General features: G+C 39.5%; 1 protein-coding gene across 1 annotated transcript in view; it reads right to left on the reverse strand.

Annotated features, from left to right (window-relative positions):
• hs3st1l1 (heparan sulfate (glucosamine) 3-O-sulfotransferase 1-like1) overlaps positions 1 to 24,194 on the reverse strand; it is a 35,878-nt gene extending 11,684 nt beyond the window's left edge. Inside the window, exon 1 of the mRNA XM_086045153.1 lies at positions 23,933 to 24,194. The gene's annotated coding sequence lies outside the window, so the exon portion shown is untranslated. The remainder of the gene's footprint in view (positions 1 to 23,932) is intronic.
• Positions 24,195 to 24,612: the final 418 nt, after the last annotated feature.

A 24,612-nucleotide genomic window follows, 5' to 3' on the forward strand; every position in this document is an offset into this window, starting at 1 on the left:
GTGGGAGTGTGTTTGTGTGTGTGTGTGTGTGTGTATAGACATATATATTAGGGTTGTCAAAGTTAAAGCATTAACTTTGGAGATGAATTTAAATTATATAAGGCGTTTTAAAAAAGAACTCAGTTAACTCCGTTTTTTTTTACTTCTTGTGGCAGCTGACCTCTGCTAACTTTGCAGCCAAACTTAGAGGAGAGTCACTGTCACAAAGACAGACAAAGACGGACTTTTGCATAGTTTTGCTTTAAAAAGTTGCTCGACGGCTCAATGGAGAAATCCAAAATAATTTGCGCACTTTGCAAAGCTAAATTCAAATACCATAAGAGTTGTACGTCTTTGGAGTATCATTCAACAGTTGTATTTTACAGGAAAAAGAATCATATTCATCGATCAAAGAAAGCTATTAGAACAGTCTTCGAATAGAAATATACTTTTTTATACTGTATCATTTTGTTCACATTCATTTTACTCAAATAAATATCCGTTCCATGCTTTGTAAAAAATGTCGATGAAAAATGTGATTAATCGCGGTCGATTATGGAAAATTTGGGGATTCATTAATTTAAAAAATGTAATCGCTTGACAGCGCTGGCCGTCATTAGGCTCAGGAATGGGGTACATCGTGGATTGGACGCCAGACAATTGTCGGGCACATCTAGAAAAACATCCATTCACACAGATAGACATATTTAGAGTCCTCAATCAAGCAAGATGCATGTTTTTTTAATGTGGGAGGAAGCCAGAGTACAGGGAGAGCAGAAACATGTAAACACCACACAGAGGGCTGTAGTTTGGAGAGCCCATCCCTGAATCTTAGAAGTATGATTTATATCTGCAAACCACTAGTCTCCCTTATCGTCTGTATTAGACGTATTTTACATTTCATCTTGATAGTATCTTGATAGTTTGAAGTTCATATCCAATGCAATTTCAACTTTGAATGAAAAACAACTCTGCTATTGTGTTGACACTGACTCCACAGTCTATTCTGAGAGCAGACGCATTTTAAGTTGTCACAGTGAGGGAGGACAGTAGCCCCCCCCACGATCGTTTGGAGACGAAATTACACCGCCACTCCAATGCAGAGTATTAATTGACTATTTCAGGAGCAGCAAATGGATGCAACAATAACCTGACCTGCATCCACATGTGAGAAGAAGCATTTGTTATGACCTTAAAGAGCAAGTCATCTGTCACTTACTTGTAGAGTCATATGTGGCCCCGCGAACTAATTATAGTGTTTATCTGTGATCTGTGAAATGCTGAATTAAACCTTCACAGTATGGCAGCCTTTTCAGTACTTTCTTTCTGCAAAGTTGTTTCAGTTGGAAAGCTGTTACTTCCAATTACCGGTCCCTCGGCTATGCTATGAGACCGCTATGCTACGGTGCTGATAGCTTGTGGCTCGTAAACATATCCTACCATACCAGTAAAACTAGAATGAATATGATCAGCAAAATCACTTTTCAAACACTGAAACATACTTTTCAGTGTGATAATGACTGTCACGTGGGTCAACGTGGTATGAGCCCTCCAACAACCTACTTGAAACACAATAATGTGTGTCAACAGCACATCATCGCTTTTGTCTGTTACCAGACTCAGGACATACAAGTCCTGGGGAGTAGTGGCGGTTTGGTCCTTCACTTTGTGCATTTTTCAATGCACAAATGGCTGAAAAATATTTTGGGTGGAAACAAAAGGCAGAACCACTTTACCTGGGTAAAGTGAAAGGTTCCTCCAAAGGTTCCTGCGGTGGAAAAGGGGCTAAAGCTCAGAGATGTTCTTCAAGCATCAATTGACATTGTGCGGATTCCTTGCAGGCATTTTTGCAGATCAGCGAAACTAAATTGCTCATCAACCTGGGAGCAAGTAATTCCCAGACCTGAGACTTGATCAGCATCGTGTTCCAATATTGGTTTGAAACTATAAGATTGCAAGAAGGTATTCAATTAGTGAGTAGCCTGATAATCATCAATGAGAGCTTGCCAAACCTGATACAGTTTCCATGATTTCCCCTACATTGAGCTCTCCTCTCTGAACCAGCCTCCTATTTCTTGGTCCGTAAATATAATAGAATTAATTTCACTCTGCCAATTTAAAGACAATCTTGTTCTTACAAAGCCTTACTAGGTCTCGAAATACTTTTGATCTTCTTTGTGTAAACGCATTGCCTTGTAATTCTTTGTAGAAGCACAGAATCAAATGGCATTATCAAAAGCACTATTCTCTTTACATGGCTCAACCTTGGGAAAGCCATAATTGTTCTGCGTATGCATCCTGAAAACTGCACAGCATGCAGTATACTGCACATACATTATGTATGAATTACTGTATATCATAAGAAAAAGAAAACTGAATCTTGAAACAAACTGTAAGAACACTGAATGTTTTATAAAGCTGATTCCAATGAATAGTTAAATGAAAAAGTGATGTAATGGTTTGCTGAAGTTGATAGTACTGATTAGTAAAGTGTTGTAATATGCAGAAATGGGCAAAATGTTGGTGAATCTTCAAATGATGAAATCAAATATTACTTGAGTGGTCCTAAACATCATAAAATGCACAATACATTGAGTGTAAGCCGACTCCAGCTAAGATTTGAGCAATATGCATGGACACGTCATGTCATGTCATTTTCCAAACCGCTTATCCTATACAGGGTCGCGGGGAGTTGCTGGAGCCTATCCCAGCCGTCAATGGGCGAAGGCAGACTACACCCCGAACTGGTCGCCAGCCAGTCGCAGGGCACACATAGACACTGTCACTGAGCGGGAATCGATCCCACGCTGCCCGCACACAACTCAGGCGTGTGTACCACTACACTATCAGCGGACCTGCATGGACACATTTTCAAAAAAGTGTTGTTGTAATTATAGCTTTTTTATTTAGGAATTTAAAAAAAATCAAAAAAGGGATCATCTGAACAGTTTAAAGTTGGAATGGTATTGAATCGGTTTAAAAAAATAGAACAGAACAGAAAAACAAAAAGTCCTTAATATTTGGATTTTATTTTGAAAATATGAAAAACATTTGTGTATATATATATATATATATATATATATATATATATATTTTTTTTTTTTTTCCACCTTTTGCTTGTGGGAATTTCTGGCATGTTGAAAATCATTCCCAAGGTGTATTGAGTTGAATATTTAGAATGTGGAACAACGTGAATCTGTTTTGTTGAAAGTGTCATTAAGAATGGATGAGGCTCTTTTGTGGGATACTTATGAAATTGATTAAATTATAATGAATACGTGATGTTGAATGTTTCACGGGGAAGGAAGGGGAGTTTTTTTGGTGGAAAACATGGAATTTGGGGAAAACCATGAACTTTTGGAATTGTAAAATGCAAGCACACTTGGCATGAATTTTTGGAACATGTTGAAATTGGATTGATGAGAACTGGTTGAAAAAATAAGGAAGGAGGAGCACGTCAAAAAAGTGAGAGGAATAAAATATAATAAAGTTGAAGCCTTCAGTTGGAACATAATTGTCTGAAGCCTGAACCTTTTTACACAATTATGTCCAAACAGAAAACTGACATATATAATGGCAAACACATATTTTTGTGAGAACATCTTTAAATGAAAATCCACATTTCAATCGCATTGTTACTGCTTTATTACCATTGTGGTGGAGTACAAAAAGCAAAATCCTAAAAACTCTGCCACTGTCCAAATACGTTTGAACTTAAGTGCATCTTGTTTATTTTCCCAAAACTCCAGCTGGTGTGTAAATTTCAACATCAACTTGGAAAGCCTTGCTCACTTTGGCACAAAAACATCCCATTGGAAGGCTCGTATCAGCGATTCGCCAGTGTTTTCCTGCCATCACAAATATGTGCTGTGAGCTGCCAAGCACTGATGTGATCCAACACTGCACTGCAAGCATTTACATAATAGTGTGTTCAAGTTAGAGCTCATTTTCTGTTTTTGCACGCATCAGAGTAAAAGTATCACACAGTCAGTTAGAAGTCATTCTGCAGCAGGGGCAACAGCAGGCTATGGCTCGCATGCGTTTGGTAAATATACTTGATGGAAGATGCAATGCATCCACGCTGCATTCACAGTGAGACAGAAACAAAGCATGGAAGGTAGTAGTGAGCAGCAGGAGACTAGAGATCTGCAACAACAGATATATATATTTAAGGCCTTCCTGAATTGGAAATACTGTATTACCAAGAAGGAAGTTTTACCTCATCTGCATAATTAATTCAAGTTGCTGCACGCTATTCACCAAAAATGAAGTGTAATGCGTAAAAGTCGTGGGAAGCTCTGCATGATAACGATATGCTTTCTAGCTAATCCTTTTAATAAATTGTATTCTAAATCAACAGCAGCATAAATGATGCCTGGGTGATTATAGAAGGGAAAATGTAAACACCTTACAGGGCAGTGAAATCAGTTATCTCCATGCTTGACTTAGAGTAGCTTGCAATTTGCTACTGGCCTGGCAAATAAGATCTCACGAAAGTGTTTGTCTAGGATAACAATCTCTTGCCTTTCTTGCCTTACCCTCTCTGGTGAGGGATGCCTGAGAAGTTTCGTGTTCACTATCTGAGCACCTATCAATAAATTACAACACTCCCCTTTACACCAGTGCCAATGTCGCAGCAAGCAATTATTCACGATGTTTTCATCTTAATTTACATATAGTGACAACAATAACATTAGCTTCATTATAACAACTGTCAACACTTCTACATGAAGAATGCTGGTGATGGAAAATTTCCCGCTTTAACAGTCAAGGTAGCATACAGTATGCGGTAACTTGCATACGGTAGGTGGGTGTTCAAAATGAATACTGCGCACCTCACTAGGAAACACCTCAAAGGAAATTCTACGTAAAGGATAACCTAATACTGTATACTATATCTTTTGGGGATTCAGGGACCCCTTACATACTGTAAATGTAGTTATTGTGGCTCCGCAATCCTAAAATAATATGCAAATCTGCTCCTTGGGAACTGTGTGAGCAAATATTGTATGTAGGAGATGGCATTAGAGCACTGTGATTGGATGCTTGGTAACTCAGGGAACAGGAGTTTGCCTCTGATCTTCAGGCAGAAATGTTTGGAGTGAGAAAAATAAACGCTCGCCCATCTCTTTCCCTTCCCACCAGGGGAGGACTTTTACCAAGCCTTGGAGTTCTGTACTAGAGGAAAGCTTACCACCTGCATCAGCACTCGCTCTGTCATGTTATGCGTTATCTTGTTCCTTCTGGCAAGCATACCTCAGGCAGGTTTGAACATAATCCCACCATAGAATTGTAATATCTGATGGGGGGATGGGGTAACTGTCTGGAAAGTAATGACAATATCTGAACATCTGCCATCCTCAGAACGTGACAGAATCAGGTTGAAGAGACAGAGGGAATAAAATATGGTGCCATTTCACCAGGGTGACTTTTATAACAGAGAATCATCTGTGCAGACCTGATGCTCAACCTACAAGCTATTATTGCAGCCTATATAAGGCTAATGAGGGTGTAGTGTTATTTTTCCCCCAAAAGAAAGAAGCACATGCAGTGCAATTGATTATTTATGTGTCAGAATGATGTATGAAGCCAATGCCAGGAATTAATCAACACAAGTTAAAATGTGATAACTTTACTCAGACATTTTGTTGCACTGTCCATGAATATGTCATCAGTCACTCCTCCTCTGCCTCCGTTGCCCTGTAAAACCAACCAAAGTGTTTATGGGAGATAAGAGGCGAAGGAGGTCGCAGGTCCAATAACTCCTTTTATCACCCCACGTTCTTGCAGCAAGAGCCATTTCACGGGTGAATTTGCTGAAGAAGAATTCTTAATTAGAGAAGTTTGTGAACCAAGCATCAGGGGTCTAATAGGGAAATAAAATACAGTAGATCACCCATAGAATATTACTTGTTGGCCTGCAATGTCTGGTAGCAAGGTTTACAGAATGGCCTTGCACATTTTGGGGCAAAATCCTTTAAAATTAGTTCATTTACAGTGGAATTTATGGATAGGTATATAGGGAGGTAGGTAGGTAGAACTGCATGTACAGTATATCAGCAAGTGAAATGTGTGTTTAAATATAAATATTATATTCCTGAATTTCCAAATTAGAGGTGGAATTTTTTTTCAAGTTGTTTTTTATTTTGGGGTGTATTTATGCCTCTTTTACGCCACCACATGGTTCCCACCCTTCTAAATACTTAATATACACATACATGACATAAATGTAACTTTTAAAATGCAAATGAAAAATAAATACAGAGCTGCAGGCTGCATTAATAAATCAATATGAGCGGAGCATACTCTGCACTACCAGCAGCGGACAAGGACGACGGGATGTTGGTTAATGACTAGGTTTAAGTTTTGCACTTTCTCTCTAAACCAGTTTATTTTAACTAGGTTCCTGCGCTGCATTGTTGCCAAAGGTACAATCCTGGTAGATTAATGTGCCTTTTAAAACTTTAGTTATTGTGAAAAGCATTGCTTCTTCTTCTTAGCCGTCTTCTTTTTCTCTCTTCCTCTAAGATGATGAAGAAGAAATAATGCCAGATGTAGTAAGGCGAACTAACTTTTGCTTTGCACAACAACAACAAGAATTTAAAAGTCACATTCATCAACCAGTATTGTACCTCTGGCTACAATGCAACGTGGGTTTCTAGTAGGTAAGGTAAACTGTTTTCAGACAAACTTTATCATAGTTATAAGCCAATATTTCATCATCTTCATCCTCGTTTGCTGTCAGAGGAAGAGTGTGCTTCGCTCACAATTTCTGAATCAAGCTGTTTACTATCAGTCTTATATTGCCTGCATTGGGCTCTGTTTTTTGGGTCACTTTGAATTTGAACAAGTTGATGCGTTTCCAAACACTCTGAGTAAAGCAGTGCACTTGGAGCATATTTCCGAATGCACTCACGACGGGGTTTTGGGGGACGACAAGCTTTAGGGTGTGTTTGGAAATATTCTCCGAGCCGCTCCGCTTTAAACCAACCATTTGGAAACTCAGACTGCCGTTTGACTATTTAATGTGCACCAAGATCAGCGTGCTGGTGCGTGCTCGAGGCCCTACAACTGGGGTCACGGTGCGCCAGTGCATCAGGCAGTTCAGAAGGAAACAGCTCATGCACCAGCTGCTGATTGGATTAGAACATGCCATTACAACACAGCCATTCAAAAGATTCAAAAACAGTTAATCGAGAAGTAATCCAGAAACTGGCAGAATGTCAATGCAACACAATACCGATTCATCGAGTCTCCTGGTATCCATTATTTATGATACCTTGCCATCAAAAAAATAGGTTATGATTGTTACCCCATTGCTTCCACAAGGTGGCACTCACTATTTACTACTGTAACTTACTATATATTTACAGTCGGACGACTTCAGTATGTTGAACCAGGAGTTCAATTCATTGGCTGCAAAATACGATCTCAACATTTCTAAAAAGCTGACGGCCGTTGTTCACCATTCACAGTCAGTTACAATTTGTACCAGTTTTCAACATCTTTGTTTGAAGGTAGTGAAGCTGTTCAAATGTAAAAAATAATGAATTATTATTGTTATTATTTTTACTTGACTGCTCAGTGCACAGGTGCAAAATGACACAATGGAGTAGACCACGACGTTCAACAATCTCTTGTGAACATAGGGGTGAGTGAACTACCCTCGTTTAATCAGAGCACACTGCAGGAAGGTTTGATTTAAAGCATATATCCTTTTGACTTGGTTGTATTTTTCAGCTTTTTTTCCCAGTTTCCTTTTTTATTTCATGAACTTTTTTACTGCTTGTAAGCTTTATTATGAGTTTCTCAAAGGGCTATTAATATCAAACCTATGAACTTGAATTTTTCACGAAAGCTTTATTTTTGAGAAGCTCAAGAAAATACAATAATACAGCTTAAAGCATGCTACTGAACACTACGTCTGTTGGCATCAGACGTAGGCTTACTTGCCCACTTCTGACAACGGCGCGATCAGTGCAGTGCCATGCTGCCATTTAGGCTGTACAGGAATGTCAAAGACAGGACATGCGGCGCTGCTTTACCATATTTGAAGTGCAACCACCTTTGATCTTTGTTGCACTAAGCAAAATACTGTCTTTTTATTTATTTTTTGCTAAATTCATCGAAGTTCAGCCACATTTTTCACACAGCTGAGAGGACCTCGGCCAAGCTGCCGCGCACCCAAATAGTAATGAAATAAATAGAATAGTAAAGTCATACATTTAAATAATACGGTCTTTGGATCATAACTCAATGAGCCGATTGCGACTACACCACTTGATGAATTCAAATATTATATGCACAATGAACAAAAGTGGAAACCTACCGATCGATGTGCTGGCGTTTTTCATATTTGTTTTATTAAAATGAACAAATGAGTCCAGCGCTAGGCTGCTCAGTGGCCATTGCTCATTCGTTGCACACATAGGACTGTGGCCACTCGCTCGGTCCAAGAACAAATTTATCTGCTAATCTGACAGAGTGACCTTCGTAAACAACAATTTTTTGTGTAGCTTGAGCTGGGCGTAACGATAATGAGTGACAGTCGGATGACGGAGTGACGGACTGACGATGACAGAAGACGGACGGTACTAAAGCAGTGGTGACAAATTGTAATTTATCGATAATGGAAGCACGGTTAAAATAACAATGAGGCAGTGACAGACTGTCGGTTACAGTTTCGGTATGACTTGAAATAATTACAAATGATGGACCGGCAAAATTGAATGACGCGCCTACCTCTGGTTAGTACCACTGTAAAACACAATCAATGTAAGAAGTGGTGTTAGCTCAGCTTTAATTTAACAATGCTGTTATCTGACTAAACCTTATCATGGAATGATTACAATCACATGAACTCGAACTTATGCATATTATGTGAGAAAATTAGGAATTTAATTACATTTTTATTTTCAGACTGGGGGAGGAGGGCTTTGTCCTTGATTGTATTTATATAAAAAAATCTACCATCGTCATGATTCCAGGGGGAAAAAGAAAGGGTCTATATAAAGAGTACAATCCTTCTTTTTTGACAGGCTGCTCAAATAATGATAAATATCCATCCATCCATCCATCCATCCATCCATCCATCCATCCGTTATCTATACCAGGTGTGCTGGAGCCCCAGCTGTCATTGGGCAGTGGGCGGGATACACCCTGAACTGGTTGCCAGCCAAACGCAGGGCAATGATAATTATAATTATAACAATCATATAGCTAGCTTTCGTGTGTGGAGTTTGCACATTCTGTCCATGCCTGCGTGCGTTTTCTCTGGGCAATCTGTTTTCCTCCCACATTCCTAAATTGTGCATAGGTGTGATTGTGGGTGTGAATGGTTGTTCGTCTCTGTGTGCCATGGCAACTAGTTCAGGGTGGAACCCACCTAATGACATCTGGGATAGGCTCCAGCGCGCCCGCGACCCTCGTGAGGATAAAGCGTTCTGATAATGGATAGATGGATATATTGTATTTTATTGCAAAACATGCAACAACAAACATGAGTTACATACTAAAGATTACAAGAAGTGTCTTGAGTACAGACCACAAAACAAAATTAGTGAATATAGAAGACCTGTATAGAACATAGAGGAATAATGGAACAACAGGAAAGAAGTCTATAAGGTAATCCCCTCGCCTGCTTCAGTTAACCAACATTCACTTAGAAGGGCTTGTTTTTGGCTTTGGCTGATTTTATCTCTATCCACTCCCCCAACAATCATCAGGCTCCATCGGTATTAGACAAAGATGAGCTGCAAATTGATGATTAACCTTTGCAGTCCTTGCTTGTATATTGAAAATGGCTGTCTCTTCTGCAACACAAATGAGAAGATACATTTTACGTTTGCCAAAAACTGAAGCTCAGAAAGCAAACGGGACAGCGTTTTCCATCAGGTGCTTGCCTGGACAATGAAGATTTTTTTTCCAAGGTAACAGCGTTATTTCATAATGAATTGAAACAGGTGAATGAATTTCCTTTTTTTATTTTTTTTTACATGCGACATACTTCAGTGGCAAATTCATGGTAGTAATTGTTGTCCACATTCTGAAAAGATGCATAAATTATTTGTGGAAATGAGTACGTGTCATTGTTTAGATGACTTTATTAGGGAGTAATCAGACTTTTAACAAGTCACTTCTCTTTATTTAACCCCAACTCACGGGATAATTGTGTCATTTACTGGCCAATGGCTTTGCAATGACTCACCCTTTGCAGGGTGTCTTGCATTGAATCAGATGCCAGTTTAACTACCGGAAAGTAAAAAGAAAAGTTGTGAGACATTATCTCATATACTTAAAACGCACAACATTTGTATACGTTATTAAATAAAATGTATCAATTCATTCATTTTCTATGCTTTCTTGTCCTCATTAGTGTCATGGGTGAGAGGTGGGTACACCTGGAACCAGGGCCATCTTTGCCTACTCATAGGCAAGCCATCGAATACAGCCCCCCCCAACCCTAAACGTGATGCTCAACTAATTTTTCAACATTGACAAACAGATCAGCACGCATATTTATACTTTTCATCAATTTTAGCAAATAGAATAGAGACAAATCAAAAGGTTCACACACTATACTTTTTGTCAACCATTACCTCATCACCTCTATGAATGAATAACTATATTTTAACAGTATTGCACTGATATAACAAACAACAACACTTTCAATTAAAATTAGTTGACGTAGTGCACGCTTTCACCTACAATACTTGTTCAGAACAAAATAGTATTTAAAAAGTAATAAATAAAGTACCAAAATTCGCCCATCCACGGTGATGGAGGCGGGAAGCTAAACGATCTTGGCGGACATTCCGGCAAGCGTTTCTTACGCCCTCCAAGCGAGGCCAGTCAGCTCAGTAGCCAGCCCCGTGGTGGTTGCTACTAGAGCGGGCAAAGGTTTGTGCACGCGCAGAGATGCCCGGCCTATCACTAGGCAGCCCGCCGCCAGGCCAGCCCTGGCTCTGAGGCAACCTGATTCATCCTGCCAGTAAGCTTGTCTCAAAGATAAAACCGTGCAATTCTGAGTGTGGAATTTAATGCCCTCCAATAGGCCCTTTTGCATTAGTCTATAGAACCCGTAGAACGAGTTTCTAAATGAAGCTGTCATAGTCTGTCCTTTGAGTTTGGTTTTTGACTTTCGGTTCATGTTTTTCCTTGTGTACCTTTGTCTGTCTCTCTTAAAGTTGTTGAGTCCACCTGTGCTTGTCATCCCAGTCCCCTGTGTTAGCCAACCAGCTCCCTCCTACCCTCTGTGTCTTGTCCAGGTGTTCCTCGTTGTATCGTCAACTCGTCTGTATTTAGTTCCTGCTTTCTTTCAGTCCTTGTTGATTCGTTGTGGGTTGTCATTTGTCTGTTGTCAAAGTCAACTCCAGTCCTGTCCTGTCCTGTCCTGTCCTGTCCTAGTGTTTGTTTAGTTTTCCTTTTGATCCTTGTTGGCCTTTTTGTTGTCTTTTAATTGAATACTTATGAACAACATGGCCGCTTCAATAGGGCACCCAAATAGTGCCCTATTGAAGGGCTCCATCCCAGGTAAGGGCATTGATAAGGGCGAGCCTGCTTGGCGCTGGTTGCCAGACAGTGGCGGGGTACTTACAGCCATTCACACTCACATTCACACTTATGGAAAAATATGAATCTTCCTAACTTGCCTTTCTTGTTGTTGTTGCGTGTGATGAAGCAACATGCATTATTTTGTTGTTGTTCCCTGTGACGAAGTAGGGGTATCTGGGGAAACCCACACAAGATTCAAGCCCACAACCTTTCCTCTGTGAGACAGACATGCTAACTTTGTTATTTGTTTATTGATTAGTGTTTTAGTATGTGTTTTACATCACAAAATCTGAGCGATTCTCACTGGAAGCTCAGAAATAGTAGAGGTTATACACTTTGTTATGAAAAGCCATACCTAATCCCTTCTTTGCTCCAGAGTAAACTTGCGAAGTAGAGCACACCTCAGACCTTGTAATCTTATTGTGGCTTATTAAGCAATAAAGATGATCACACAAAGATGAAACTGCTTGGAAAATTCACTTGAAAGCTGAAATTACATTACTGTACTGTAAATTGCAAATGTACTTTGCAAGCTGAAAATTAAAGAAATGACTGTAGGCTGGCACGGCAATGACAGACGTGCGAAACAGTACACCAATAGAATGATGATAAATTTGATGTATTTTATTTTAAAAGTGCTTTATTTTGTTGCTTTTATGTATACAATAAAACTCAGTATTAATCTGCAGCTATCAAATTTGCACATGTAGCAGCAAATAATGAAGCATTGATGATAACCGTGATCAAACGGTTAACAAGGCTGCATGTAGCCCAAGGACCAGCTCGATGCCCAGTATGTTGCTATTGCCCATGCATTCAGATTTGTGGTGCCCTTGAAAAAGGCATCAAAGTGCCCCATTTGTGCCACAGCTCCCTGAAAGCTGCACACTGCTCCAGTGTGTTACTAATGTTTCATAATTGCTATGTTCACCACTGTGATGGGCTTTATGCAGAGGAAAAGATGGAGTACGATATCATATCATGAGCGGCTTGCATGCCGAGAACAAAATAGCTACAGGGATTTTATATATATATATATATATATATATATATATATATATATATATATATATATATATATATATATATATATATATATTTTTTTTTTATTTGTTAGTTTTTAAAAATGTGAGTAACATATGTGCCTATTGTATTATTCTGCATAATGTCCCTGAAAAAAGCTTTTCAATCTTACCTTTCTGTATCTGGCTTGGTATTTAAGAAGCAAATAACTATGTTAACATTTGTTACTACAATACCAGCACATAATAATAGTTATTATTATTTTTATTATTAATTGTAACAAATACACCGGTAGGGGGATAGTTGTTTATAGTCTCATCCAGTGGTAAGATGTTGAAATAGTTGGAAAGCAAAGCAATTAGTAAACTAACTTGCTGGGTCAATAATAAACCTACAAATAAAAGTTTAGAAGCTAAATGATTTTTTTGCCCCCCCCCAAAAAAAGTGATACTAATGCTTTCCTGCAGCATCGTAAATTATAGCTCTTGTTACAAATATGATTGCACTATTCGTTCCTCTCTTACCCCAAATGTAGGATTTTTCTGAATAATTTACACTGGCAAGTGTAATTTTGTCACTAACTAAAGTAATTTTGTCACTAATTAAAAAAAAAAACTTTGTACCCTCAAAATATTAGCAACATTCAATTGCTTCTGAAATGTAAAAAGATCATCATTGTGTAATAATACTATATTGTTAAAAGATGGAAAACTCACAATCATAAGCTTCATCGGTTTTAATAGAAACGCCACACATTTTACACTGCATGACAAGCATTTTATTTTAGTTCTTACTGTAAGACAAGGCCTATCTATGGTGGTAAATTGAAAACTTTGAAAAATCAATTTAAAGTTTAGGATGAGCAGCAATCAGCTTTGAGGTGGGGATTGGGTGGGCTGCATCTCGCCAAAGCTCCAACATGACGAAGAGTCTCCTTCAGTGCAACGGACAGCTTCCAGCACAACTTCTGGAGGCAGTTCTTAAAGTCTTTCTCAATAAACCTGAGCATGAGACAACATGAACACCGCTCAGCTACCTCACGCCATACATTGCCCTCATATGAGTGTGTCTGACGGAAACTTTTCTGGGTGCTTACTGGCTGTTAGCAGTACGTCTACATGTAAAAGGCCCAACTCAATTTGTAAATCATTAGCTTAATCAATGATAGCCTCTTTCTGCACCAAATAACTCAGCATTGTGACCCTAAGGACACAATAACATAATTTTACCTGGTCTGTGCTCAAGCCAAGTTGATTATGCTTGGTATTCCCATCTCCTGCTAAACCAACTACTGATTTAGTGAGGAGCTTCTTTCAATCCGCAATTACATCCTAAATACTCATGAACGCAAAGTCACTCTTTAAATCCCAGTGATTTATCTCAAACGTTTATTTAAAACTATGTCTGTGCGGAGTTAAAGCAAAAATTATTTTATTTATCATTCTCCCATAAGGTCATTGGGCAAATGGAGACCACATTTGACAAACTTTAATCAGTGCGACTATCATCAACATCCTCTGCTTTTCTCGGCTTCATGAAACTACACACGCCCACATAGTCGGGAACTGGTATTTACAGCTTGGCCTTCCAGGGCATTTGAATCAAAACAAAACTCTCTCCTCAAGGTGGGGTCGTGATCTCGCCCGGGAATAGAAAGCCACCACTAATCTGCCAAATATGACATGGCTTGAACAAAGACAACCGTAGACAGGTGGAGAACAAAGACAACCGTAGACAGGTGGAGAACAAACCAAATGAATAAATATTTTAATCTACAATCAGATGATGGTGAGGCTTTATCAAACCTTGAAAATTGACGGTGTCACTAACCAAATTCTCTCATGCTGCATGTCATCACCAACATTCCCTTTTTTATTAAAAGATTTCCAAAAATGCATTCAGTCATTGGCACAGGATTCTAATTTAATTACTTTTGTTGGATTTAAATTATATAATTTAAAAATCATGCTCTACTTTAAAGTGTTAGTGTGAGTTAGATGGAGAAGTGCGCGGCAGTGTCCTGACTGGCCGATGACATATTCACTCTGGAAGGTATTTTCAAAACGTGTGTGAAGTGTGATATATTTTTCTCTTGGATTACAATGAGATTCAGTCTCAGGAAAACTCCATGCTCCTTGATTTACAGCCGGCCTAAAAATTCAGTGAATCACAACTCCTTGCTGTTTGTGCACTCATTCCCTGATTACGCACATTAGGTGTGTCAAGGAGGAGAGAATACACGTAGATGAAAAGTGTGTAAGCCCAGTAGTTAGTGAGAGTTATTGGCTCAGATGGCTTGCTGTTAATGCAGTCATTCCTATACATAGCTGTCCTTTCTGTCAACAACTTCTTCATTATTTTCTCATTATTTCACTGATGGCTTTTAGACCATCCCGCCTTCAACCCCCCCCTGTGGCAATCCTCTGTTTTGCTACAACATCATCCTCACCCTGGCTGACAAGTTGCTGAGCTTTTGCTCTCAGATATGTTTCAGCTTGAGCGTTGTGCAGGCAAGCGAGAATGTCTGCGCGTATGCATATGTGCTACTCGCAAAATTATATATACTGAGAATGTGTAAAATATATGATACATCCCTACACCCTACCTTCTGTTGTCTCACTAAAGCCACTCAAATTCCTTTTTCATGATTACCCCCACCAGGTTCAAAACCACAATGACGAGGTGTTGTTTTGATCGAACTGTACTGGTATGTTTTTGTTGTTGTTGTTTTTTAGCAAGATACAAGCATCGATTTGCAACTAATTGATTATAAAATGAATCACCAACTATTTTGATAATCGATTAATCGTTTGGATTCATTATTTTTAATTTAAACTGATAGAAATCCTCAGAATTTCAGTCTTTCAACAGTAAAGATTCTCCTTTGCATTGGGGCCAAATGGGGCAGTGACCAGCTGATATGGCTACACCTACAGTGCTGGAGTGTAAAATTATGGCCTGGCACATCGCTATTTTTCATTCAAACACTTTTAGGATGTTCTGTGCTGTTCTGACTGCTCCGCTACTCTCTGAATAGTCATACATCATCGAGCTGTTGAAAGCTAGAGTCTGACTCTGCCCTAAAGGCTGAGTTCAGACTCTGAGGCTTTTGTTGATGAAGATGCACCACCCAAGAGTCTGTGACAGCACCAATACTGCATTTGATGCGGCTCTGTTGGTGCACATGGTGGATAGGAGTCTGTAACTGATGTGCAGCATATGGACAAAGGTCTTAGCGCCACAGATTCCTGCCTGCTGCACTCTCATGAATTATGGAATTCAGCACAAATATGCAAATCTGGGCATTAGCCTAGTTATACTGCTGTACTGTAACTTACAGTGACTTATTTATTATGTATGAAGCGAGTATTGGAGTGAGAGGTCCTGGCAGTCGGCTTCTCTCAGATGCACAGTTTCACATCTTGATGGAGCATAAATAGTAGGAGAGGTAGCTCCAAATCGCAAGCTTCTTTCCACTCCGAGGAACAATTAAAGTGTGCCTCCACACTCAATTGGCAAGCTACTTAAAATAACAATGGCTTGCACTGGATTTGGAAGCCTGCAAGATACATAGGGAATAAGTGTGCAGTTGTTGCTAAGCCTCTAATTTCCCCCCACAAGGCTGATGTTAAATGCGATCAGTGATGAGTCTGGGGAGGCGGGATGGAGAATGGAGAACATGACAACTTATAAAACACACCACAATCGTTCTGCAGCATGACACAATGCAGCATCATTGATTTTACCTGGGTGTGGTTGACACACATATTTACATATCATCATGCTTGTCAACATGCTAATTCAAGAAGTCAGTCTGCTGCTGCTCAGTGCTGAAATCATACATCAAGCTGCAGGCTCAAAGCCTAATCAAATAAATCCTGCAGCTTTGAGACAAACTGAGCTATAATTAGCTCTGGTCAAAGTCAATCATCAAGCACATGACAGCGGATGACTTGTGTTTAACAAGCAGCCAGGGGACTATGGGTACCTCGTACTTGAGAGGCGGGTCACCAAAATGAATTGCTGTTATGCCTCGGATTCAAGAATCCTGTCTGCACTCCCAGGGCCATATTTCGCCCAACTACATCATCCGAAAGGGGAGATATTGCAGTTTACGTGCCAATAATGTGGTGCTCTACTGCCAAACAATTCAAACAATCATTGTGAGACAATCAAGTCATGGCAGTGAGGCAAACTATGCACGCAAGATGTCTGTCTTGTCTCAATGCGTGTACACAGACGTATTGTGCATACATCTTATTTGAGTCCGCTTAAAGAGTTTTCACATGCAGAGGACTGTTGTTGTTTTTTAAGGCAAATGTGTTCTCAGGATGAAAATCAAACCCAAAAAAATATTACTATGATTACCCTATGTAGGACTATTTCCCAGCACGCACTGGCATCATCATTGTGTCAGTGTAATTTCTGTCAAAAGGATGTGTAATCTCCTGCAGCAATGTCCTGCTGCAACAGACTCCAAATTTATGAGTTGCAATAAAAACTATGTTATTTCAAGCAAACAGCAGAGTGAAATTTACTGCTTAATTTTGAACCAGTTATTGTAAGCAGGATATAAAAACGTAACTTTACTACCGTGTTTCATTGCGGTGTATTTGAGGAGAAAAAAAGATCACCCTTCAGTTGCCTCAGATTTCAAACAATGACTGCACAGCGGCTGGAGTTTACACTACACAGATGTTATAAGAACTTGTTTTGAACTTCTTTTGTTTACATGTTTCCCCCAGGTTGAAGTCTTATAACACTTCTTCCACTGAGTACCCCACTATCCTACTCCCACTAGTTCCTACTCTTTGTTCTTGTACTCTTTATTTACTATTCTATTTTAATGTTCGTGGCACATGCTCAACCAGTCTTCTTTGACCCACATTATTCACAGCAACTTGCTCATATTAATAGAGTTTCTCTCGATGGCCCAGTTGTGGTGATGGCAAATGATCAGACTGTAACAGGGGCGCAGATGGGATTTTGGAACTGTGGGAATGGGGACCATACGCACACACACGCACACACTATACAGTGATCCCTCGCTACTTCGCGCTTCAACTTTCGCGCCCACGGTGCATCGCAGATTTTTCAGAAGGATTCATAACAAATTTAAAATGAAACAACACAGCCATATCGGGAGATAAATTAAAGAAAGATGCATTGTTTCAAAGATATGAGTTGACTCGGAGGCTTTGTACATACACGCAGGAGCTCATAAAAGGCGATGACTGGTTCCCAGCGCGAGATCGACCAACGAGAGCACAAGTGGATTGTACTGTGCCTGATCTGACTGGGTGCGCATCATCGCAGCCTCTGGCTTAGTCTCATCCACTATTCAAATGTGTCGTTGATTTAGTCAGAGTCCAGATTGAATTTTTTTTGCCCATATGCGACCTGTATCTGATTTTTTTTATGACAGTCTGAACGAATTTTTCAAATCCGACCTGGGTCGCTTTCATATTTGGTCCTAAACCGGACACGTATCCAATATTTTTCAATGCGGCAGCAGTCTTAATGGCCAGGTCGCATATATCCGACATTGACGGAGCCCAAAATGCCAAAATTACCTGCATGACAATCGCTTCAAGATTAATCTAGTTATTGTTTATTAAAGTGTGCTCATGTTCAAAGTTTCACTACAAATACAGTAAATGAAGTGGAGGGACAAGACCATTGTGGGACTACTGGTTCAAGACGGCAGCCACTCTGCACGTCCCTCCAGACTCCATTTAGTGTTGCATTAGATATCTATGGGCACTCAGCTCAAAAGGGGCATGTTGTATCTATCTATTGTTCATGTACATTTATGGTATCAGTGAGTTCAGGAGCTGGGGAATGAATGACTGAGCGGTTAGCATTGAACACATGTAAAAATAAACTGAAGAAAAAATAAAGTTTTACACAAATATAATTCTGAGTTTTTGCAAAAAAAACAAAAATAAATTCTATTTTTTTTATGCAAACAAAACACATTCTTGTGCGCTCAAATCAAAACACTCTAGCATAGGAGGACGTTGACGCTGGAATTCCCAGCACGCCGAGTGGCATTATACGAATAGCACATTTTTTAAAATTTCACTTTATTAATGTTAGATGTTAATTATTCCCAAGTAGCAACAAACTTGTGTTCATTCACCTCTTTTACTGAATTACTGCTCACTCACTTGGAATTTTATTTGAGGACCATGACTCTTTCCTTGGAAAATCGACTCCGAATTTCTGAGTGAAAAAAACCTTAGTAGTTTTTTTCACTCAGAAATTCATTCTTAGTAGTTTTTTTCAACTTAATAACTCTCCAAATTTTTTTCTGTGTAAAACTTACTCAGAATATTATTGTCTTCCAAGTGTTTATTTGACTCTTTTTAGACTGGGACCAGATATAGCCTTTTTAGAGTAAAATGTACTCTACGCAATTTACTGTGTGCCTTTACCTTCCATGTTTTTGAGCTCAAAACATGCCACCATGTGCTCACAAACATCTACCGTTGCATATTGAAATGTATTCATTCTTATGTGGCAGAAGTGGGGGGAATGTAGTGCAGTCATCATGTATCTGTCCCCACTGCAATCTGCACCCATTGATTGTCAAGACTCACATAATCATTGATAACCATTATTGCTTCATAAAACAGTATACAAAAATAGAAGTTAACTGATGTGATACAGTGTGCAAAATTCCCACTTCAAGAGATTTAAAGCAACACTGTGTCATATGTCAGTTTTTGTTGATTATGGCGGCGTTATGTGGACAAACGCGGTAGTGTTTTGACAAAAGTCATCCACGTTTCCCATGCCGTGAAATCCTGAGCTCTCACTGGCCTACAAGTTGGACTGAATTACATTTCTATTTCCAGTGGCTGTGTGAAAGATGAATAGCGATGAGGTAACGAATCTAATTTTGTTCAAACAATACTTTTGGGGTTTTTTGGTTGTTTTTGGGGCTTCTGCCATGACACCAGTACAGGTAATAGCGCATAGACGTTCGAATCGACTTCCGTCCTTATAGCGAAAGGAGGAAGAGAGTATGCCTTAAAGCAATTCAGGACATTTGTATTTTTTTGAGTGACAGGGTTGCTCCCATCAGGGCGGCACGGTGGTCGACTGGTTAGCACGTCCGCCTCACAGTTCAGAGGTCGCGGGTTCGATCCCGGCTCCGGCCTCCCTGTGTGGAGTTTGCATGTTCTCCCCGTGCCTGCGTGGGTTTTCTCCGGGCACTCCGGTTTCCTCCCACATTCCAAAAACATGCATGGTAAGTTGATTGGATACTCTAAATTGCCCGTAGGTGTGATTGTGAGTGCGGATGTTTGTCTCTGTGTGCCCTGCGATTGGCTGGCAACCAGTTCAGGGTGTCCCCCGCCTACTGCCCAAAGACAGCTGGGATAGGCTCCAGCACGCCCCGCGACCCTTGTGAGGATAAGCGGTACAGATAATGGATGGATGGATGGATGGTTGCTCCCATCCTCCTCAAAGTTGCGTAGTGCTAGTAAAAATGATACAGACCAAGTCAATGTTTCATCAAAAGAGTTGTGAAAATTTTTATTAAGGTCGAATTTTTGCCCAGTGCTGCTTTAGCATTATTCAACTTATTAGTAAAGACAGTGATCGGACTAAAAGGGGGAAAAAAATGCCCCTTGGGGCCATAAGTGGCTGTCAAGTCATACAAATGTTGAAAATTATCTCAATACTTTATTGATCAAATCCCAGACTCGAAACCGAATTCAATGGGCCCACTATATATTATATTATATTATATTATATTATATTATATTATATTATATTATATTATATTATATTATATTATATTATATTATATTATATTATATATTCGCTATTTTTGTTCTACTCAATCTTAAGTCAAAGCCTTGAAACTGAATCATTCAAACTGTTGAGCAAAATGTTGTTTGTTGTTCTTTCATGATAAATCTTTTTTTCACTTCGTGATGAATAAACCAACACACCCCAGACACTCACATGCAAAGAAAAAAAGCTCAGGAATTAATTAGCATTTTAAACAAATATCTCTGTATGCCTCAGCTAATAGTGCTCATTCCTTAATTGAACAAACAAAGCTTCATCAAATATTAATTCCACTTCCTTGTAATTTTCAATTGCTCTTGATTAGAAAAACATTGAGGGGGAATAAATTTGTTCTTGTTTTGTTTCCTTTACTCAGCCCATTCTTTGCTGAAGCGGAGCCAACTGGATCCAGTCCATCAAATAAACAGGAAATAACTCACGGGAAAACAATTTTTTTCTCACCTCCTGCTCTCTCGATATCCTTGCCACATAAAGCTCTCCTCACATTATGAAGTGTAACATCCTCTGACCCAAGATCTTAATCCAGACATCCATCAAGCCTGCTGCCATTTTAACAAACAGGCTTGTTAACATTGGAGCCAGGTTACACCAAGCGGTACAAATGAGCTCAGTTCGCCGCAATATGATTTCAAATGGTAAAGCTTGATCTGGCTGGCTTGATCGGGGTGTGTAGGCGGGATAGCAGGGATAGCTGTACGAGCAACATAAATAGCGTGACATCATACCAGTGTGACAGTGTAACCGTAAACAAAGCAATGGTGGACATCATGTATTTTCTTTTCTTGCTTCTTGGTATGAGCTTCTAGGGCTATTTTTGTTTAGGAAAGGGTACCATTAGGACTGCAGTGTGTCTAGTGCCACATTTTGGTCCTGTGCCAATAGAGTTGAGACCCCAGACAGGTGCTCAAAGGTGTTGAAGATACGCTTTATCTTGGTAAACTTGAATTAGGAATGAAATGGAAATGGCTATGTGGCTTCGTGTAGGGAAATCCTGCTTTCTCTCAAACATCACTCACACTTCCAGGACAGTGAAAACAAACAAAGTATCCATCCCATTTTAGCTTCCAATAAACAGATGCTTCATTCAAGTGAATCACTCGGGTATAAAAATAACGAGAGTGACCCGGCTTTCATCTTGAAATTCTGCACATTCACACGAATGACCACATTTAAAGTCATTGGTCAGTTTTACACCGCTGGATGAATAGCCCCTGAATATAATATATATATTAAAATATAATAATATTCATTTATTACACATGCATTTTTGTATATTGCATACCTGTCAACCCCGGGCTGTGCTGAATCTTACACTCTAAAAACAGTTGGGTTATATCATTAACCCAATTTTTGGATTGTTTGTGTTGAGTCAAAATTCTGGGTTATTTCTTATAAATTAACCCAATTGTTGGTTCAAATTAACTATATATTGGGTTATATGCCACTAAAGGTTTTTTCTCTCGTGAAAGTCGGCCGAAGTTTGCAGTTGGAATCTCTAACGGATGCTCTGGATTAGAGCCAAAATGGGCAAGACGAGATCGGTCTAACAAAAAACGAGTTTTTAATATTTTTTTCCCCCCTCCAAAAACTGTTATATGGCGTACACAATTTGAAATGATAAAAAAACGTATAAAATAGGGAAAACGTATAAGTTGACAGGTATGACATCGAAACACCCCTGAGTGGTACAGTTCAGAAGTTAACCAAAATGTTAACTTGAGAGGCAAACAAAAGCTTAAACTTTGAACCGCGGTCATGCTTGATGCTACAGCAACTGCCGGCATGTCGCTCAAGACCGGAGGGAGTGTAAAAGCATGTGTTCCACTGTTTTACTTAGACTTTTTGTGCCTTTTCAAAACTCTTGTTCCAAACGAAGTAGAAGAATATTTCACAGTGAAGTTAGAGGCCATCCTGTGTCAACTTAGTTAACCTTAAGTTAAGCATTTTGCCGTTTTTACCTTTTACTTTAAATCCAAGTTGACTTATTTTTGCACTTGAGTGTAAATTTATAGTTAAAGTTAGTTAACTATTTTTTTAAGAAAAAGAGAATATTAAAATGTAACTTGAAATTGCAGTTGATAAATGGTAGTTTATGATGACAACAGTTTGAGGATAATATATGACTAATGGATAATATGTATCTCCAATATTTCTGCTCATTATCAATAGTGTGTGTCCTCATTAAGGTTGCAGGTGAGCTGAAGCTGATCGCAGCTGACTTTGGGCGTGAGGCAAGGCACACCATACAAGTCAATCACAGGGCAGATGGAGGCAAACAACCACTCACATTCAAATTCACACCAATGGACAATTTTGAGTCTTTAATTAATCGATCACACATGCTATTAATGGAACGTGCACAGTATCTGCAAGGAGGCCGGAGTAACCAGAGAAAGCCGCCACAAACATGGGGAGAAAATGCAAACTCCACTTTGGAGGAATCAAACCCAGATCCTCAGAACTGTGAGGAACGTAACCATTTGTCCACTGTGCTGTCAATTAATTCATTTGGGAAAAAATGTTTTGAAATGAAAACAAAACGGAGATCAATCAATATCCCAGAACAGCGATTAGAGAATATATGCTCCTTTTACATTGTATTCATTTTTTAAATTTAAGCCCGTCTTGTCCAATGGAAAGTCGTATTAACTCTGCTAATGATCAGTCTGCAGCTCAATTATTACCAGAACATTAATAACATACGTCCCACCTCAGGAGCTTAAAAAACATGAGGCAATTGGCCTTTGACTAAGCATGAAATGACAGTCAAATGATGCCAAATTTAACATGGGATATTGGTGCTTTTTATAAAGGCCACAGTATTTCAGTGGAATTTCATCAGAGAAACTGCTCCAGTCAGACAATGGCTTTTCTCCTTTGACAAATTCCTTATATTCCCTAGGCACCTGCTCCCATAAGTTAACAACGTATGTTTATAATCAAAGGGGAATTGCACAGCCTGTGGCAATTTGGCTCTCATGACGTTAACAAGTGGCTGTTGCAATTTCACAACTTGGATCTAACACCAGACGGACACTGGATGCTGCAGAAGGAGTAGTAAGAGTGCATCAAGGTCACTTCACCTGGAACATCAAGTACTGTACAACATGGTAGTAATTACAATGAGAAGCACAAAGTGCCCAATTTCTGTGTGTATTTGTCATTCTTGAACCATTTGACACAACTCGGGCTAAAACATTTAAACTGCTTGTGTTAAGTTGTTCTTGTATTAAAGCATGCACCTTGTCCACTGTGAACCATATTTATTGGCTATGACGTTTTAATGAGTAACTTAGATCAATACGTGCTCTCCTTGACATTTATTGCTGTAGTGTCAGGAAATAGAAATGGCGCATCGTTTTTGTAATTGAAGAAATGGCTCATTTCTAGGCGATTCACAATTGTCTTGCCTAGATGAGAAATCACTCACTTGTGAGTATTGTTAAGCAACAATTTAAACCAACGGCTGTCGTAATACACACGTAAGCGCAAGACACCTCAGCGCAGTGTATATTTCACAAAGACAGAAAGGTGTGGAAAAGTGGTTAGTTACCTCGGTGAGGATGTCAGCGCGTCTCTTGCCTTTTTTTTTTTTTTTTTTTGCGTTTTTTTCTTTCGGGAGCTACTGATGATGATGAAAGGGATGATGATCCTGCCAAAACATGTAACGCACTTTTGCCCACGGCTGCTCCACGTAAACGGTAAACAAATTAAATCGACCGTTTCTCCTCTCGTTTCACTGATTGGTAGACGAATGCAGTTGAGAAAAGGAGTCGAACGCTACCACTGCTCCTCCTGACGAACGTGTGCACAGACGCGCGTGGAACAAGAGAGCGAGAGAGCGAGAGAGAGAGATGGCAGACTAGAGTGAGGCTGGGAGGGGCCGAGTACTGTCAGGTGACCAGGTCAAGGTGCTCTCCTCACTTAAAGGTGGTCTGGATCAACCACAATCCTGAGATCAATTATCTATCCATTTTTCTACATTGCTTGGCCGCACCTATAGAGGAGACAAACATCCATTCATCCAAACTGACAGATTTGACAGTCAGACTGACTGATTTTATTAATTGAGTCTTTTATTAATAGCACTGAAATAAAACAAATAATAAAATGTACAATTAATGTAACATGCATGTTTTTTGTAGAAAGAAGTCACATTAGGCTGAAAAGCTACAGAATAGGAACAGGGAGAACAAGCAAACTCCACACAAGAGGGTCCGAGCTGAGATTCGT

The sequence above is a fragment of the Filicampus tigris genome, chromosome 11, assembly GCF_054856515.1.
Source record: "Filicampus tigris isolate MCC_2025a chromosome 11, RoL_Ftig_1.0, whole genome shotgun sequence".
In the NCBI taxonomy this organism is placed as follows: domain Eukaryota; kingdom Metazoa; phylum Chordata; class Actinopteri; order Syngnathiformes; family Syngnathidae; genus Filicampus; species Filicampus tigris.